General features: G+C 37.7%; 1 non-coding gene across 1 annotated transcript; it reads left to right on the top strand.

The window, feature by feature from the left end:
* The first annotated feature begins 18,905 nt into the window (after positions 1-18,905).
* TRNAV-GAC (transfer RNA valine (anticodon GAC)) lies at positions 18,906-18,977 on the top strand. The gene has a single exon. It is a non-coding gene; the product is annotated as a tRNA-Val (tRNA).
* The last annotated feature ends 2,024 nt before the right edge of the window (positions 18,978-21,001 follow it).

Genomic DNA, 21,001 nt, shown 5'->3' with positions numbered 1-21,001 from the left:
GTGGTGATATCAAAAGTATATAAATACCGCGTAATTGATAAACAGGTTAATCCAGCCCTCGACGACGTGAACGGGGGAATTTGTAAGTTTGCCAACTGTACGCAGTAAAGCTATGTCTGCACTCCAACGAGGCCTTGCGGAACATGTCTATCAACTCCTACGCAGAAATTTTATTTGATAAGGTGGGCGTGGTATAAATAGGAAAGTTTGCTATCGTACTTTAAATAAAGTCGGTATTAACGGAATTCCGGGTCCTAGGTGAAACCATACAACTTGGATTTCACTTTCTAGAAGAGTTCCAATATATTAATTTTTTAAACTTTCGTCGTACTTATATCGTACGAGATACTAAATATACTTTTGGTATAAATTATACCGTATTTCGCCCTAAGGCATTGGTGCACTAATAATTTATTTCGTAGTGTCCTGGAAAATTAAATTACCCTAAATCTGAACTTGTTTTGACTTAACTTTCACTATTGGGTTTGGCGAATTAACTTAGGGAGATTACAATTAAATATGGTCAGATTGAAGTCTAGGGGATACCGTTTCATTAAAATTCGCTTAATCACGGGTCATTTTCGAACCGGACCTTTTGAAGTCGTTCTATTGTCCCAGCTCCAAATGTACCGTCTTCACACGGGAGGTCTTCATCATTATGCCCTACGCCTGCGTCCACAGCCCGGACAAGTGATAAAACAGCCAAGGCAGTGAGAGAACCCTACCGCTGACAGTCACACCTTCGACGCAAGCCGTTCAACCCAGCAGAAGGTGCAACAATGGGAAGACCAACCCCTCACTTCGCACACAGCAAGGGAAATAAGAGCGGATGCTCTAGCATCTTAGGATATCACCCTGTGCACGAATAGCTTGGGAGAGCGTTTGGGGGTCACGGAAGGTGGGCCTACCGACTGAAAAATAAGCCCGGTGTTCGCGGAATCACGGAATCACTGAATGAAAACTTAACGCGTAACGCGAATAACTTAATCGACATTAAATAATAACGACTTGTTAAGAATTGAAAATAAACTGAATTTAATTGAAAATATAAAGAGGGGTTTACAAAAATAGAATTAGTTAAAACTTGGTTTAAAAATCGCGGAAGGTCTCGAAAAGGGTTTCTCTCGGAATGAACAAAGGTGACGACTGACCCCAGCTTCGGAGCGGTCCTCGGGTTTTGTACCCTGGGAGTGGAAAATGTTGGTCCGCTGACGCACGGAGAAAAACTTTCCACGATTTCACCACGGAAAGAAACTGGGGACAATATTGGGGCTTTTCAACTATTCTTCGAGAAGCGAAGAATAAAAAAGGGGTCGTTAACAAAATTGTGGGAAAATGCACTTAGAAAAAATAGAAATACCTTATAAACTTAAAAATGAATTCACAATGAAATAAACTAAATACAAAAATTACGCAATCTTAGCGAAGATTTAACACACCCTACTTAAGTAAAGTGCCAAAGCCCTTAAGAAATGGTGCCTAATGGGCACACTGTGACTCAGCATAACCCGGCACAGGTGGCACCGGAGATCCCGGTGGGCCCCACCAGGCCAGGAAACAAAGCCACGTGCTCAATACGGAGACCCGCCACCCCACAGTAGGCTACCAAATCCGCCGAGGTGACCAGTTTGTCTAGACCCTCTCCGTTGGCCTGAGCCGAAGCCTAGTTTCCAGCCAATACCTGAAAGTCAGAGGTGGAGATAGGACCATTTGATCCGGGCGGTGTGGGAATATGGAATAAAATTCTAAATGCTAATTTATAGGACAACAAATAACGTTTAAACTGTACTAGATTCTACGTGCACAATAATTTGAAACGTCAAACGCGTCTAAAGAACCTTTAGAAAAAAAATATTATAAGCGATTTGGGGCCCATTTGAGCCGGGGGCCCTCGGTGAACGCCGACCAGCCGACCTGGCCAGTGGGATAAATATAGGAAAATAACGTTTTGTTCACATAGCCCAGGTAAAAGATTAAGATGGGGAAGACCACAGAAAATACAGGGTGTTTCAAATTGATCTATAAAAGCGTTTTTCACCAAAACTTTGTATTGTAGAAGTAGGGGGTATTCGATGACTAGTAATAGTTTTATATTTTAATTTTCACGAAAATCGGGACAATTTCATGGGTTTGGAAAAAATAATTTTTTGCCTCAGCTGGCTGTTTACGCTTTTTTAATAAAAGACTGATCGTTGCGACAATAAATAATATTGTCATTTACCAACTCATTAATTATTGAAAATAATATTTTTGGGCCCGTAACATTTATAGCCACCATCTTTAAAAACAGCGCTGACTAGAAATAACACCGTTCAGTAACTTCCTACGTCACTATGAGGACCAGCAAACATCTTGTGAAAACGGAAATAATAATAATAATAATAATAATAATAATCAGCTAGGCTAATACCCAAGGCACCACCTTAGGCCTAAGTCATCATGCGACTTTTGAAGCCATTAATTCAGGTGGCCGGGTTACAATGCGTAGGAGGGTGGTGGCAAGCCCTGCATGCCACGCGATCAAGCCAACAGCTCCCTACACTCACTATTACCGTTAACCTCAACAAGTTTTTATGGAAGGGGAAACCGAAGAGCTCGGGGGAAAACCCCTTAAACCAGTGGGGAGAGAACTTGCAAACTCAACGCAGAAGGAGTTGTTCCGAGTTTTCACCCAGTGCCACAAGCTGGGATCGAACCCGGCTCCTCTTGCTGCGAGGCGAAAGTGCTAACCACTCCGCCACCCCACTTTGAGGGCATGAAACAAAACAAGTTGGTTTAGGTCTTTGATTTCTTAGCAACCACTGAGGTCATAAATATGAACGATAAGTCATAAATAGGGTATGAAAAACTCTCAAGAGGCATGATACCATCATGGGCCCGTAACTTTGGACCCTTGATTTATCATCGACCACTGAGGCCACAGATATAAACGATTAATTTTCGATCGCGTTATCCATTGGGGCCCTTAAATTTTGGAAATTGATTTCTTGGAAACCGATGAGTTCACAAATGTAAACGATGCGTCAATTCATGAGGTATAATTTTTTTATCTATAGCGATGCCCATTGGGGACCATACATTTGGCTTATGTGGAACTAATATAATGGCTGGGCCGTCTTGTTTACTTTACTAATAACATACGGTCCGCAAATGGCACGAAAATTGACGTGTCCGCAAATGGGAATTACAACCCCCATTCCCTTTTCATGATCGGTTGTGCGTTCCAATTAACACGTGACATCAAGCACGCATCGTGCCCCGTTAATAAACAGAAGCTTGAAAGCCCATAGTGTTGTGTAGCGCCATCTTCAGGATAGTTTGAGAAAAAATCTTACACATTATCCGCGTTCTTTTGTAAAATAGCGGAAAACTTGATTAAAGCCGATAGTAGATGGAGATTCCTAAAAGGATCGTAATACTCTTTAGAGACGAGGCTTATAAATCCGGGTTTAGATCCCGTTTTTGAAACCACAGCTTATCTAGCTATACTGAAATGTGCTATAAAAATTGAACTTTGGTTTACTGAACCCAGTTTTATTACCCTCGTCTGAATAGGGTATAAGTATAGTGAAGGTAGACTCGAACGTTCCTACTAACCTAAATACGTTTTGGTTTAATCTATAGTTTTTAGTTGAAAAAATTTTCTTTTGAAGTACGTTGAAAGTCCCAATTCCGAGATCGTTGACGATATGAAGGTATAGCTTTTAGAACATGGCACTCGGATCCAAACTTACCAGGTAGAGGCTTATGGGTAAATTGGATTTTCCTCTCTTTACAATTATTCCGTTTTCAAAGAGAATATGATATAAAACATTGAACTATTTGATGTTTGAAGAATGACGAAAAACAGGTCAGCGTGGTAGGGTTGAACGGAAAATTTTCAATGATTTTAGTAACTGATCTCAATTTATCACCTAAAGCAATAAGTAACATGACACGTATAAGTATAACACTGAAATATTTCCCTTAATGATAGTCTGTCTCAAAGCGATTACGCAATCGGAAGTTTAGGAACAGGAAACCATTTACTTCCTGCTAGGAGCGACAAACACAGCACCCCACATAAGGAGAACGCAACCCGTCAAAAATCGTGGGATTTATCGTGTACAGTTTTCATTGGTTAGAGGCTTTAGCGCCGGCTGCCGTCGGAAGGGAAAAATTCGGAATTTGTTTTCCCCCGCCCGTAAAACGTTCAGCGTGAAGGTTTGTCCATTGAAATTTGTACATTTGAGTGCATTTATGTTCCCAAGAGTACATTAATATACCCAATAATGTAATTATGTTTCCAAGAATTTATTTATGTTTCCAAGAATGTAATTAGGTTCTCAAGAATGTAATTATGTTCTCAAGAATGTATTTATGTTTCCAAGAATGTTATTATGTTCTCAAGAATATATTTATGTTTCCAAGAATGTTTTAGGTTCCCAAGAATGTATTATGTTACCAAGAATGTATTTGAGCGGAGCGAACGAGCGAAGCGAGTGAGTGGAGCTCTCACTGTGGTGACTTCAATGGGAAAGTTGTGTGTGGGTATGTGTGTGTGTGTGTGTCGCACTTGGGGGAGAAGAGAAAGGGACTCTGAACGAGACGGAGAAGAGAGGGGGAAATTCGCGGTAATGTCCGGAAGAGAGGGAGACCTTCGCCGCGAGAGTGGGGGGGCAAGGCACTGCCGTTCAGGATATAATTTAAACGAAAAATAAAGAGTTGACTTATTATAAGTTATAAAAAAGATTGGACTAATAAAATATTATTTAGGAGAGGGAGACCTTCGCCGCGAGAGAGGGGGGGGACAAGAAAAGAGAGGGGGGAGCGAAAAATAAAGAGGACTTATTATAAATTATGAAAAAGATTGGACTAATAAACTGCTTGTTTTTAAGTTGGTTCAAAAAATACACTTCTTATTGCTTTTATGCTAATTACGTTTTATTATCATTACTAAAGTTATACAACTCTTCGACAACTCCGTAATTCACGATTATCGTAGCGCCCACGCTCCGCTCAAGTCTTTGTCGAGAATGCCGGCTCCGGGTTTTGAGACGTCCTAGTTATTTCTACTTCTGGAGAATGACTATGTTGAGATGATTCCTGGCGTTTCTCCCAATCACCCTACTGCTCGAAGAGTAAGATCCTGCCCCCAAAACAAAGTAAAATCAGCGCGATTCCCTAAAACTGCCGTTTTCCGACGCGATTACATGTTCCTCTCTCCACCCGCCCTCATTGAAAAATTCGATCATGATACCCACGGATCGTCCCAAAATAGTTGTTCTCCCGAAGTATAAACGGATTTTTATAATCTATATCTTACGAGAGAAGTGGGCCTATTCATCTACCTACCTATCAAATATTATTAGCTCATAACATGCACCTACTCAGGCACCCGTTGATTTCTCAAAAACGTTTGGGAAGAAAAATAGTGCGGGATGAAGACCGTCATATATTGATTTTCTAATACAATTTCATCGCTAATATTAAAATAGGTTAATATCACTACGTAGTGTCATTTTTACATTTCAAATCTTCAAGCGAAGTAATATATTCGGTAAATTTTAGACCGTGAATTGCCGAGCAAGTAGTTCTTAAATGAACCCGCGAAGGTACATGTTTCATTTTAATGGATGAGATGGATACTTCACTCGTAAGAGATCTATTATATATTAACCTTTGGTATTCAAACTTCTCTCTCAGCTTGCGTAGAAGATTGGCACAGTTCTAAGGCTTTACGATTGAAAATAACATTAGCAATGTTTTTGTTTAACAATATCGGAATCACTAAGCCTTGGCCGGACAGATCTTTCAACTTTCTTGAGTTTTATTTCAAGCCAGTTATTTGTTATCCTTTATCAAGAAGATCTATCCCATTGCTTTTCTTTTATTATTTTTATTAATAATTTCCCCGCGGTACAATAATTCTGGTTATAAGAAGCAAGATGGCAAAGTCATTTAAGTACACACAATCCTCCCAATGTATTAAATATATTTTATATATTAAATTTAAATTTGAAAAAATTTTCAATCATCTTGTATATTAACTAAATAAACGTACTATTATAAGCGAAGAGGAATTTTGTCGAAAATGAACGTTTGCTCAACCAAACTGTATATTAAAAACCATATCACAATCATACTGTCGTTTAACATAACTAACACACTAAGCATTAACAATCAAAGCGGAATTTTTACTCAAAGAAAAATACATGACCACGCTCTAATAATCACCCTGTCCATTAATTATGAACAATAGTTAAATCACCGTGTACATTAAATTAATAAGTCGACTATAACAAATGAAGTGTAAATTGCACCAAAATATCAACCGCCCTGTACCAGAAGTAAATGAACCAAAGTTATCGAAATAGTGCTCAGAATCGGAGGGCGTTTTCCTTATGAAAATGATGAGAAAATCGAGTCAAATAAAAGTTAATTTCCATCCCCGTCTTTTGAAGCGATAAATTGCACTTGGGAATTGTGGGTATATTTCTATGTATAAAAAATGGTTTCATAAAAACAAACTTTTTTCGGCCTAGGAGCGCGAATAATTTCAAATTCGAGGTCCAAATGTAACTTCATAAGGAAAACGCCTCCAACATATTACTCCAATAAGTGTGACACTTATTTGTTACTTCAGGTCATACGTTGTAAGCATCGCCTATTACTCCGATAAGTGTCACACTTATTTGTTACTTCAGGTCATACGTTGTTAGCAACGCGTATTACTCCGATAAGTGTCACACTTATTTGTTACTTCAGGTCATACGTTGTAAGCATCGCACCGAAGGGATAATTCAACTTAATCCTTACCTATCCAATAAAATTGTTTTTAACGTTACCGGACTTAATTTTTAACAAAATATCTACCACACAAAGCCAAACTCCCGAAATCGGTAAGTTGGGCAAATGCCCAACTTCTTGGGTTTCGATTTAAAAAATTTATGAAAGGCTAACAATGGCGAGATATGTTCACTCGATATTTAAATTTTCGCGGTCAGGATGTTATTTCGCAAGACTAAAAATATTACATGGTATTTAACTTTCGCGGTCAAGATGGAATTTCGCGCCACCTATCAATTAGGTCTTCCAATCTATAACCATTTGACACTAGAAGTTTTAAAGCATGTTTTACGAGCTAGAGGATGGCGTAGATCGTAAAGGCGTCAGTTTTGGTAAAATCCGGTAGGGGATCCTCCCTTATGGTCCCCCTTTTCCCTTCCTGCTCCAAAATTGGTCCTGCAGCTGGGAGCGGCGGCGGCGGTGGAGTGACCCTCTCTAATATTTCATTGCCACATATAGAAATTGACCAAAAAAATTATTTTTAGTTTTTTCTTGAAACGTTCTCTACGAAAATATTATAAATATAAATATTTATTTCATAAGTTGTATAAAAATAGACGAAGAACGGGCCCACAATCATAGTGATTAGGGGCCAGTGACGATAAGGGGCCCATCGCTGAGTATAAGTTAGAAGAGCCCGCGTGGTAAGACAGTCTGAAACGTAGTATAAAATCCTGCTCGAAAATATTTTTATATGACTCCCAGCAGTATGTGAAAAATGGGAATTTTCTAAGTTTCTAGACTGTTGACGGAAGCTTGATCTACCCGAGCTCAAATGCGAAAAGGATGTATTTATTTGTACTTGGGGATAATTACACTGAGTGGACGTTTTTTAGCGTTGCCCCCTAAAACAAATCCAAACAGTCCAGTGTCATCTTTCCAAACTACGGGTTGCGTTCAAGTTTCAACAACTCAAAAAAAGCTCAGCGCTGAGCATCGGATGAAAAAAAAGTTGTTGTACGGGGTTTTTCAATTTCCGGTTTTGACGTCCCGCTTAATTGGATCCCGAGCCGATGGATCCGATGCAAATCGAAGAAAGGGTACTCTTTTTCGAGCACGTGCGCGAAGCACACGGTGAAAATTTTGGTGATGTCTAATTAAATCTTCTTCAATCTCGTCATCATTACAAAGTCAAAGTTCATTTATAAGAAAAATAGCAATTTTTATTTTTTTATTTTCAGTTTCCGCATATGTAACATGTAAGTATGCCACTAGCTCTATTTCTTCACTAACGGTTTGTTTCACAGATATTGCGTCATCCGTACCCTACGTAATATTTGACGTCATCGAATCTCAAATGCCGATTATGCCATCGCACAATTAGCTCTACGTCTGATAAACCGATAGCCATTATTTTAGTAAACAAACCGGTTTGAACAATCAAGGCTTAGGAGCTAAAATAAACAACAATACACTGTCAAGTGCTGTTAAAGCAATTAATATGCAAATTAATGAAGTTTTTGGAGACTCAGGTTCTAAAATAAATTTGCATTGTCAAATAAAAGAAGCAGGTTTCAAATTGTTGATATTCAGGCTGAGTTTTTCTGGGGCATCTACAAGGTTGGAGTCTTTGCAGATTCTTTTGAGCCTAGGCCTAACTATTCTAGGCTTGATATGGGTTTTAATAACGCTGGTGGAATATCCCACTTCGACTTCCATTTTCAGAAAGCGATAACTGAACCGAACCGGATTGGTCATTTTCCCCAACCTTTTCTTTTTCTAAGCTACTCATTATTTAACTTCATCCGCACAAACCAAGCGAGTTTATAAATTTCAATAAAGCTACATTGGAAGCTAACTTGTGAGGCCGAGATGTTTCAAATGCAAGAAGTTTGGACATAATAATCAGCTAGGCTAATCACCCAAGGTACATCAAGTGACTTTTAAAGCCATTAATTCTGGTGGCCGGGTTACAATGCGTAGAATGGTTTTACCAAGCCCATCATGCCACGCGAGCCAACAGCTCCCTACACTAACTATTACCGTTAACCTCAGCAAGGAACTGCACAGGAAGGAAAAAACCATCCGGCAATCTAAGAACTGGAGAAAACAGAAGCAACACTAGCGCCGGCAACGGCGGTGGTCTTTTTGCGGCAAATAACCTGGTTGCTCATACTACGGCAGACACTGTCTGGTATTTCAACTCCGGAGCTACTAAGCACATCACCAATGACGCTACGAAGTTAATTCAGTTCAGGAGGTTTGACAGTCCAGCCACTCTACAAGTTGGGAACAAAGCTCAGATGACAGCGGACGGCGAAGGTGACATTCGCGTACGTTATAATGTCGGAAAGTCTCTTCGTCACGAAATTATCCACAACGCGCCATGAAACGAAATACCAATCTGGAATTTCAAGCCACTGCGTCATCCTGCGGCCTATATGAGAAAATCAAGGGAAAAAAGCATTTACTTCTTGACGTGACATCCAGATCCGTCGAATCACCCATTGCAGTTACCGGTCCCGTCCTCCGAGATCGTTCAAAACTGAGGACAAGGGCAAACACTTGCTGTACCTGCATGCCTGATCTGCGACGATCTTCCAAAGACAACCGAAGCAGCTCGTTCAAGCGGCGAATCCGTGAAATGGCAAACGGCGATGTCTGAAGAGTCTCTTGCGTGAATTGGTCAATCCTCCGCCAGGCCGAAAAATCATTGGAAATAGATGGATCTTTCTAACGAAGACGGTATGATTTCCAAGTATAAGGTCAGACTCGTACCCAAGGGTTATGCACAGTGAGAAGGGATCGATTACGAAGAGACTTTCGCTCCAGTTGCCCGTTTTGAGACCCTAAGGATATTCCACAGTATCGTTGTTCAGATGAAATTACATTTAAAGCAATTTAACGTAAGGATAGCCTTTCTTGATGGAAATTTGTCCAAGGATATCTCCATGCGCTAACCAGAAGGTTTTGATTACTGTAGCGGCAAATTCTGGAGACTTAAAAAGAGTCTGTACGGACTAAAACAATCACCACGCTGCTGGAACGAGCGAATTGATCGAGTTCTACGAAATTACAGAAGCAGCCAAAGATATATTGTCTGGATCAAAGCCATCTAAAGGACCTTGGGCATCGAAAGAGAACACGAGATTCCAGTTCTGCGCATTGACAACGCCGGAGCTATCAAATTGATCCGGAATCCAGAATTTCATCGTCGTACAAAGCACATCAACGTCTGTCCATTCTACGCGAGATAACTTGTACAAAATGGTCAAATTGATGTCATTTACGTACCAAGTGAAGAGCAGTTGGAGGATATTTTCACGAAGCTATTAAACGTCGAGATATTCACGAGCCTTCGCCAAAACCTGAATCTCCACGCATTTAACCATATCTTCGTCGAGGGAGAGTGTTGAAGATAACCGACGAAGATTGTTCAACAACACAGCTGGAAAGAAAAACCACGGAGAGGTGTTTTTTACCTCTCCGAGGGGACTAGTCCCTAGGAGGGGTATTACAATCACCGTATCTGTCGGTCTGTCTGTCTGGGCGCATTTTCGGGGCAAAGTGTAGTACGTAGTTTCTCGAAATCACCGCGTTCGCAGATTCTTGGAATTAGGGAAATGGTTTTTCCAAAAGAGCCCTCTTTCGGTCATTGGGTGTAGCATAATTTTCTTTTGCGAATTGCAATTGTACGTGATGAACTTTTGACTTATGGGACGGACCGAGTGCTGAGGGTTACGGTAAACGTCTCAACGTCCAAATGGCAGGATTTCCACCAAATGTTCCCGGTATAGGTCATAGTATCATTTTGCGCTAGTATCAGGCGGGATTCGAACCCGAGTCCACTTGCGTAACAGGCGGGTGTTTTACCACAGAACCACCGATACATGTTACGCGTCACTGAAAATTAGAAACTCAGCCTAAGCGGAAGAGTATATTAATAGTTTTTAAAGTCTTACATTTTTTACGTATGAAAATATAAAGGTCAAATCTTGTTTTAGCGTAGTCTGCAGAGATAAGGGGGTTAAAGGGTAGGACCCGTGGGTGGTCCACTTAGTTAGTTTTTATCTATCGGTACTTTTGAACCGTTAAGGGTCATTTATGGATACATTTCAAGTGGTAACCAACGCGCTTTTTTAGTTTTGCCCACTTTACTCGTAACTTTGTAATTTATTTTACGTGTTTTCTTATCGGCTTTAAATGTGTGATACATTTCCATTAATGCGGTTACGTTGGTTTTATTTATTTTGAGATATGCGCTGTTGTTTAGCCTTCACTATTCAGTTAAGGGTTTTCTTTGTGTGCGTTATATGCCGGGAATCGTTAACGGTAAGGTGTTTTTGGTTTTTTATATTACAATTTTCATTATGGATTGACATTTTCTGGATTTCTAAGTATTGAATTACCTTGTTGTTTGATTGGGTTATTATTATATATTTTTATTGAATATTTCTGCTAATACAATGTTTATTGCTGTGGGAATTTAATTATCCACAGATATTGTATTGATCCGTTTAGTAACAAAACCCGCCTTATCATAATGGTTCCTTTACTTTAACATTTTCGCTAAGGAAGTCAATGGCTCGGCGGTAAACTATCAGCATGGTAACAATGCGACCCGAGTTCAATTTCTCATCACGATCAAATTTTACATTAAAATACTTAAATATTTAATTAAATATAAGATTAATATAATTTATAAATATTTAATCAAATATAAGATTAATATAATTTATAAATATTTAATCAAATATAAGATTAATATAATTTATAAATATTTAATTAAATATAAGATTAATATAATTTATAAATATTTAATTAAATATAAGATTAATATAATTTATAAATATTTAATTAAATATAAGATTAATATAATTTATAAATATTTAATTAAATATAAGATTAATATAATTTATAAATATTTAATTAAATATAAGATTAATATAATTTATAAATATTTAATTAAATATAAGATTAATATAATTTATAAATATTTAATTAAAAATAAGATTAATATAATTTACAAATATTTAATTAAATATAAGATTAATATAATTTATAAATATTTAATTAAATATAAGATTAATATAATTTATAAATATTTAATTAAATATAAGATTAATATAATTTATAAATATTTAATTAAATATAAGATTAATATAATTTATAAATATTTAATTAAATATAAGATTAATATAATTTATAAATATTTAATTAAATATAAGATTAATATAATTTATAAATATTTAATTAAATATAAGATTAATATAATTTATAAATATTTAATTAAATATAAGATTAATATAATTTATAAATATTTAATTAAATATAAGATTAATATAATTTATAAATATTTAATTAAATATAAGATTAATATAATTTATAAATATTTAATTAAATATAAGATTAATATAATTTATAAATATTTAATTAAATATAAGATTAATATAATTTATAAATATTTAATTAAATATAAGATTAATATAATTTATAAATATTTAATTAAATATAAGATTAATATAATTTATAAATATTTAATTAAATATAAGATTAATATAATTTATAAATATTTAATTAAATATAAGATTAATATAATTTATAAATATTTAATTAAATATAAGATTAATATAATTTATAAATATTTAATTAAATATAAGATTAATATAATTTATAAATATTTAATTAAATATAAGATTAATATAATTTATAAATATTTAAAATGATGTAGAATAAATTATAGTACCTAAAGCAGCGTTCAGACTATGTGAAAATATTACGTTTGCGTCGATCGTGTCGGTTCTTTTAATTCCTTACACCGTTCAGACTTCTCAACAGATACTTTAAATTTTCGCGCGTGTCGTTTACACTTTTTCATTAAGTTGAGGACTGCCTAGATGGCGTCTCGGTTTAAAGCAAAAAATTTTCATAGCAGACAATTAGCCTTATGCCTCATCAGCGCTTACTCTAGGTAGCAGGGCCGGCGTGATGCGGGTGCAAAGGGTGCTGTCGCACCCGGCCCCGCGCTAGCTAGAATTTAAGGGGCCCCGCAAATTTAATTTTATATTAGAAAATAAATGATTTTGACAACCATTTTTTTCATATTCAAATAAATTGTGGGATAATTTCACCTATTTTATTATGCATCTTAAATTTCTTAGAAACCATTAAACGAAGTGAGTGACTATTTTTGTAATAAACCGGCCTCGCAGCGTAGTGGGCCAGCGGGGCCCCGCTGGTTTCTTGGTATTTCACACTTTCAAGCATTTAACGGGAAATTCCTGGAAAATCCAGTTATAGATAAGGTAACAAAAATGCAGGTGTCCAATGTCCATTTCCAATATCCAATATATGGGAAGAAAGTATACGAGCGGCGCAGAAAAGAAAGCATGAAGAAATTGCCGATAAAGAAAAGGATGCGCCTTCAAAATTTTTCGAAAAAAGGAATTGTACTGGCACACTTATAAGCAACGAAAACTGTAGGGTTTACGAAGAATTAAGAGAGAACTTCGTTCAGTCATCGGGTGTCGGAGAAGATAAAATTGTGTGCGCGATTGAATCATCGTTCGAACGCGTAACTTTGTCACCAATCAATAATAATAATAATAATCCACTAGGCTAATACCCAAGGCACCACCTTAGGCCTAAGTCATCAAGCGACTTTTAAAGCCATTTATCCAGGTGGCCAGGTTAGAGCTGTTTGATTTTAAATTCCGGCCTTTTTAAAAGCCCTAAGCGAGATTTCAGAAAGAGTTTCAGATGTGAAGATTAGGAGCGAGGCTCAGGGTTTATTTCAAGAACTTACGTCTTTTGATTTCATCGTTAGTTTGATTATTTGGTACGAAATGTTGACCAAAGTTAATATAGTCAGCAAAACCAAAAAGTGACAATGGACGTAGCGACTAAACATTTTAGCAGAAATTGTATTTTTTTTTTCAAAATTATCGTTGAATTGGATATTCAACCATTTTTAGGGAAGTTAAGACACGAAAAAAAAGAAAATTTTTAGTTGTGAAGGTCCCGATGAAACAGTTTACAATGGTGAGGTTCAATTTAAAACGAATTTTTTTTTAAGTTAGTTGATAGCGCGTTATCCGCCATGGAAAGTAGATTTAAACTGTACAGAGAACACAAAGATGTATTTAGCTTCTTATACGGTGGGGGTGCAATAAAAAAACATTTCGGAAGAAAATCTACAAAATTCTTGAAACGACGTTAATTGACGATGTAGACGGAGAAGAATTATTTGAAGAGTTTCAGTTGTTTAAAGATGTTATTCCTGTAACAGTCTTGACAGCTATTGATACTTTAAATTATATAACTAAAAATAACATGGTTGTACCCTAATATCGTAATAGCTTTGAAAATTTTGTTGACCACTCCAGTTTCAGTAGCCTCCGCAGAAAGATCTTTTTCAAAATTGAAATTAATTAAAAACTATCTAAGATCAACTATAAGCCAAGAGAGACTGTCATCACTAGCCTTATTGTCAATCGAAAATAAAGTGGCGAAATCATTAGAGTTTGATGGCGTAATAAAAGATTTTTCTGCCAATAGATCTAGATGTCAATTTTAAAGGGTAAAGGTAACAAGTAACTGTTACAACTGTAAATGAACTATGAAAAATAAAATTAATGTCTTCCAATGTTAGAAACTTAAAATAGTGCAATATTTGATCAATAAAACGACGGGGGGTAAAACGGGGGTGTGTAAAAGTGAGGGTAAGCTATAGGGGTTATGAAATCCGAAAGTCGAGAGCCCCGCAAGTATATTTCGAACCCGGCCCCGCAAAACACCAAGCCGGCCCTGCTACGTAGTGGCGACCTTTAGAACCATCGAAATACATAAATCATTATTTCAATTTTCCGCCGTTATTACTGAGCTCTGATTGGATGAACAATCACCTATTATGTTAATCTCCGTGCAAGGTTGGTTCCTTTCTGAACAGTGAAATGAACGAACCGACGCGACCAACATAACCAAAACGACACGACCGATGCTAACGTAATATTTTCACATAGTCTGAACGCTGCTTTAATAACGTTATAACTTCGTAAAGGACATTCGCCAAAGCGGTTTTTTAGAAAAACACCGTAGTTTAACAAGCGTCGGTGGCTCAGTGGTTAAAGTAAATCTCTTGCACGCAGCAGACCCAAGTTCGATTCCCGGCCGCATTTCCAGAGAGCCCAAATTTTGGAATAAATTCCAGGAAAGATAATGTGGAAACATTTTTACATATTCTGGTTCAGTACACTATACGATTTAATAAAATATAAGAACCGAAGCGCTGCGACCCCTGGCGGCGGAACTAGCTTCCGTGAAGGAGTATCGAAAAACCGCCAACGGAAATGGATAGTACACCATCATATTAGTCAAATTTAAAAATTTCAGTGTCGTAGGTATATTCAAACTCTCTCCGCAGACGAAATAGGACTGAAAAAAGCCATTTTCGGCCATGTTCAGAGGGGTATTTCTAAAAAACGCGCAAGTGTCCATGGGAAATTTCTTCGAGAGTCCATAGGAAAAACCCCCAAATTTTAATTCCAATTACTAAAATTTGTTGATCTACACGCATATTCTTAAAAAGTTGATTTTAAAACTTATGAACAATTTAAAAATAATAGCCCAAACCGCACTATTGTGGCTAAAAAGGGTAGAATAAAATTAAAAGCTTGAAGAAAAATATTCGGGCTACACTAAATGGCAAAATTATTTTATTTAATCATAACTCGAATTCATTCTAATTTTATTGTTACGTTGCTACAAAAGTAGTTTGGTTTTAATAATATTAATTTTCTGGTTCCGAAATAACTTCTAAACATAGATTATTTAATATGGATATGTTTTCGTGGTGTTCAATGGTGTTTCTTCGGTCGTCTTGAAGATCATTATAATTGTCGTCATTTTCCTGCAAAAGGGCAAAACTGTTTGGAAATGTTGGTTCTTCCGGCTCGTTAAGAAGGTCAAGGGCAGATTTCGGTAAAGGACGAGTGTTTCTTTTTTCCAACCTCTTATTTAACGAAAAGTCAGAGACAATCGGATCTGAGGAATCCATTGCTCTACAGAAAATGTCTGTTAAATTATGAGTCCTCGAAGATTTCCTCGCGTGCATTTCTCGATCTCGGCGATAGATTTTATTTCGAGACTCACCCGCTTGCTCACTCAGCATGCCCATGGGTAAAGTCGACTTACGTATAATTTCGTGGCCATGAAATAGAATTTTATGAACAGTAACCGGCAAATAAAACCAATGGTATTCAGCGATATATTATTCGGCTAGACTCTTGCAGTAAACCCCAAACTTTTCAGAATCAATTGGCAGACTTGAAGAAATTAGACACAAAATTATGTGTAGGCCTTCGATTAACCATTTCTCAATGCCAAGAATTTCAGCGAACACAGACTGATTTTTTAACGAAAACGATCTTCTCGCGGTATTGCCATCGTTACTCGTTCCTGCTCCACCGGGATTAGGGAAATCAACCCGTAAACTTTGAATTTTCCTTTTTCGTTCAATAAAAATTGGATTTTTAACCCCTCTTTTTATTCTCCACGTTCTTAGTCCGTCTACATTGCGATAACCCAAATGGAGACAGAACTCTAGGAATCGTATCCAGGCGTGTATAGGACAACACTGTTGAGAAGATGCTCCAGAAATAATACTGAGAACCTTGCCATCGATAACCGTCAAATGGAGACGATAGGTTACGGAAATCGTCACTTCGGAAATTACCATTGTAAATGGTTTCAATGTTTTTATTTGATTGTCCACCCATGACTTTTCACCTAAAATTATTTCCTTAGATTCTTTTACAAATTGCAATCTTAATGGCCTACAGAAACGAACTGACTGTGGGGCTAGATTATTCCAAAGTGTGTGGCCAATATCCGATCGCAAATTAAGAGGAATAACGGTTGTTACAAACAATGCCGCGTCAGTGGCTTCGCAATTATTATCAAAATGTTGCTTATATTTCGACTGGCCTGTGCTTCCATCGAAGCCCCAAGAAGAAGAACTTCTAGAGCGTTTGATTAATCTCTCTATTTACATTATTTTTCGGTAACCTTTATCTCGTAATATTTCTGGCTATAAATGAGTTTTTCTCACAGTGTGATAGTTTTTCAATAAATGCCAGCTAGTATATCCAAAATAAAGCTGCGCGGTTCTACTACTTCTAGCCCAAAATTTGTTTGTTTTGCGGGAGTTTTTAAGAGTCATTTTACTGTTTTTAAATAGCTATATTTTAATGTTGCGTGTAGATCAACAAATTTTAGTAATTGGAATTAAAATTTGGGGGTTTTTCCTATGGACTCTCGAAGAAATTTCCCATGGACACTTGCGCGTTTTTTAGAAATACCCCTCTGAACATGGCCGAAAATGGGTTTTTTCAGTCCTATTTCGTCTGCGGAGAGAGTTTGAATATACCTACGACGCTTAAATTTTTATATTTGACTAATATGATGGTGTACTATCCATTTCCGTTGGCGGTTTTTCAGTACTCCATCACGTAAGCTAGTTCCGCCGCCAGGGGTCGCAGCGCTTCGGTTCTTATATTTTATTAAATCGTATAGTTTACTGAACCAGAATATGTAAAAATATTTCCTCATTATCTTTCCTGGAATTTATTCCAAAATTTGGGCTCTCTGGAACACTGTGGGCCGGCGCCAATAAATCGCAAATTGATACTAAGACGAATACCGTGAACAATTGGTGGAAACCCTGCCCTTGGACGTTGAGAGGTTGCATAACACTCAGCACTCGGTCCGTCCCAAAAGTCAATAAGAAGAAATTGAAAGCAGCGTTCAGACTATGTGCTGAAGAGATAACGCCCGTACAAACACAACAAACACAACAGAGTCAACGCCCACAACCGTCATAACATAAACTCAACATTAACACCCTACACATAAACATTACAATAACGCACTGAGTTAAAACCGTCACGACGGTGAGCGTTAAGCAGCGTTCAGACTATGTGAAAATATTACGTTAGCATCGGTCGTGTCGTTTCGGTTATGTTGGTCGCGTCGGTTCGTTCATTTCACTGTTCAGAAAGGAACCAACCTTGCACATAGATTAACATAAAAAGTGATTGTTCATCCAAATCAGAGCTCAGTAATAACGGCATAAAAATTGAAATAATTTTTATCCACCTCTGATTGGTTATAGTATTTCCATGGTCGCCACTACCTAGAGTCAGCGCTGATGAGGCATAAGGCTAATTGTCTGTTATGAACTTTTTGAGCGCAACGAAATGCAAAAAAGTAAACGACACGCGCGAACATTTAAAGTCTCTGTTGAGAAGTCTGAACGGTGTAAAAAATCGAAAGAACCGACATGATCGACGCAAACGTCATATTTTCACATAGTCTGAACGCTGCTTTAACGAAAAAACACCATCCAAACGCAGAGATTTCGAGAAACTGCGTACGAAATGATTAACCTTTGCACGGACACACAGACAGGCACGGTGATTGTATAACCCCTCCTAGGGGATTCGCACACCCAGGAAATCATTGACTGCGTTAGAAATCGTAGATATCCAAATATCCACACCAAATATATTTACAAGAAGCAAAAACCTTACCATCAACAAAGCACAGAGAGCCACTTGACTAACCGCCAGCTCTTAAAGCAATAAACGTTAAATTATAGTCTTTGAATTAACAAAACTATATATAGGTCGTTAATAATACCCGTAAATAAATAACAAAAACTAACAAAGTGGACCACCCACAGGGTCTACCCTTTAACCCTCTTATCTCGGCTGACTGCGCTAAAACAAGATTTAACCTTTAAAATTTCATTCGTAAAAAAACCAGATTAGGCCTTCATAAATTCATTAATAAAAAAAAAACTTTATTACCTATTATGCTTACGATGCGTGTCTTAATTTCAGTGAACCTAAGCAGCTATCGGTGGTTCTGTGGTAGAGCGCTCGACTGCCAAGCCGAATGGTCTGGGTTCGAAACCTGGGTGGCGCATTTGTTTTTAATCAATAGAGAAACGCTAAATTAGAATTTCTTCGATGCAATAATTTCAATTTCAATTCTATTTCAATTAAACCAAAATTTCGTACTCTATTAAATACGCTTCCGATAAAGCTGAAGGTCTAATTTTCAATAAGGCGTAACAAGTGTCGGTGGTTCTGTGGTAGAACGTCCGCCTGACAAGCAGGAGGTCTCGGGTTCAAATCCCGCCCGATGCGATCGCAAATTGATACTAAGACGAATACCGTGTACAACTGGTGGAAACCCTGCCATTGGACGTTGAGAGGTAGCATTACACTCAGCACTCGGTCCGTCCCAAAGTCATTAAGAAGAAGTTGGAGAGAAAACGCCCATATAAACACAACAGACTCAACATGCACAACCATCAGAACACAAACACAACAAATTCAACACTCACAACCTACGCATAAACATTACAAAAACGTAATACACCAAACCGTCACGACGGTGAGCGAAAAAACACCATCCAAACCAAACCGCAAATGAATTCGTTAACGCTCACCGTCACACGGTGGCTTTGCCAACCCTTCGAGAAACTGCCAACGCAGAGATTACACTTTGCACCGAAAATGCGAACGCGTTCGCAGGCCTGACAGACTTTGTCCCCTCGGAGAGGTAAAAACCATTTACACTGCGTATCAGTGTGTCACTAATCAATCAGCTTTCAACTTGCTCTTATTGTTTTAATAAATTAAACCAGTTTATCGTTTACACGAGTTCTTGTTCATCTCTGCTGCTATAAAACTTCAACACCTCTCCTCTACCATAATTTCTGACTGGAACGCCCCCATGAACTAGTTACTATACCTAATCGCCATACATTTCGTCACCATGCAAATTTGCGTTTTGTCATTTTTCACTCCCGCCCTTGCCACTATTTTTTATCTCCCCTGATTTATTGTCATTTCTCTAAATCTATTAGTTCTCGAGATAAACTTTGAATGACCTTGAACCATGAGTTGAATGTCATCCGAATTTGCAAATTCTAAAGACTTCCTATTCGATGAGTATGCCTAGCAAATTTCGATAATCTAGCGTAAGTACTTTTCAAGTTAATAGAGTGTTGTCGTCTGAAACACTTTAGTTCTTTAGTTCTTTATTAGCTTAACAAAAGGTCAGAGACCCATCACGTCAATTGTAAAATAAAATGGCTTGAGAGATTATGGACACTTAAGACCTTTTCACACGAGCCAACTTTTCAAATCAAAATGCTGAGTCAGCAAAAATGGATCAGTGATCCATTTTTTTCTCGCTGTACTTTTTTGGTGGATCAACTCATCGAACTTTTATTCACACGAACCAACTAGTTTACTCAACTCAAAGTTGACTCATCTAGTTGGATCAAAAAGTTGGCTCGTGTGAATAGACCTATAGTCATAGAGTTCGAGATAGTTCGCCAACTCCTTCTGGAATAGAGTTTGCACGGGAATGCCCTTAAGATGGTCTGCGACGTCACCATTGTAATTTGCCTATTGATAAAAACGGTAACTGTCATGGCGACCACTATTAACACTACAGCTGTGACGTTACAAAGTTTCAAAATCGTATCAGAAGACAACACTCTATAGCCCAACAACCTGGTCTCTAGATTATCTTTGGTCTCTGGTACATTATTTTCATCGCGACCTTCCTGTTTTTGTTTAAAGGGGTCCATCACAAGGATGACGGGTAGGAAAGAAAATGGCATTTTTTTGTTTTTCCAAAAATCCGCCGTAGGAATTTGGCGCTGGTAGTCTTAAGTGCTTGGGCATAGCGGCCGCTTTATAAACTTTTTTTTGGCTACGTTCACTAAAGAAAGTAGTGCAAATTAACTTCCCTCATTTTCACCCCTCATCTCTGTGATGGAACCCTTTAAATTAGGTGGTATCAAAGCTATTTAGATAAATTTTACATGACCTTAAAGACATGGTTGAAGGTCATGGAAATTCCCGTTTTCAAGTGACCCCTTCACGCAGTGGTGGATTAATTTGGCTGGATCGCCGGGGCGGCAATGTTTCGTCGGCGGGGCGGCCCCCGAGTACTCGCACCACGCCTTCCTAGCTATGGCCATAGAGTAATGGCACTGTGATGTACTAGCACGTCACCCATGCTCTTTCCTATAGATAAAAAATTTGCGACCAAAATGGCGGCCATGGCCAAAGCTACGGAGTGCTACTACTCTATTGGCCCGCCACCCTACCGAACTTTTTGACCCCTAGCTACCCTGGCACCCGGGGCGGTA

This window comes from Leiobunum rupestre, chromosome 9, assembly GCF_980474605.1.
Source record: "Leiobunum rupestre chromosome 9, qqLeiRupe1.1.hap1, whole genome shotgun sequence".
Classification (NCBI taxonomy): domain Eukaryota; kingdom Metazoa; phylum Arthropoda; class Arachnida; order Opiliones; family Sclerosomatidae; genus Leiobunum; species Leiobunum rupestre.
The sequence above is the reverse complement of the archived record's forward strand: the minus strand, read 5'-3'. Positions and strand labels throughout refer to the sequence as shown.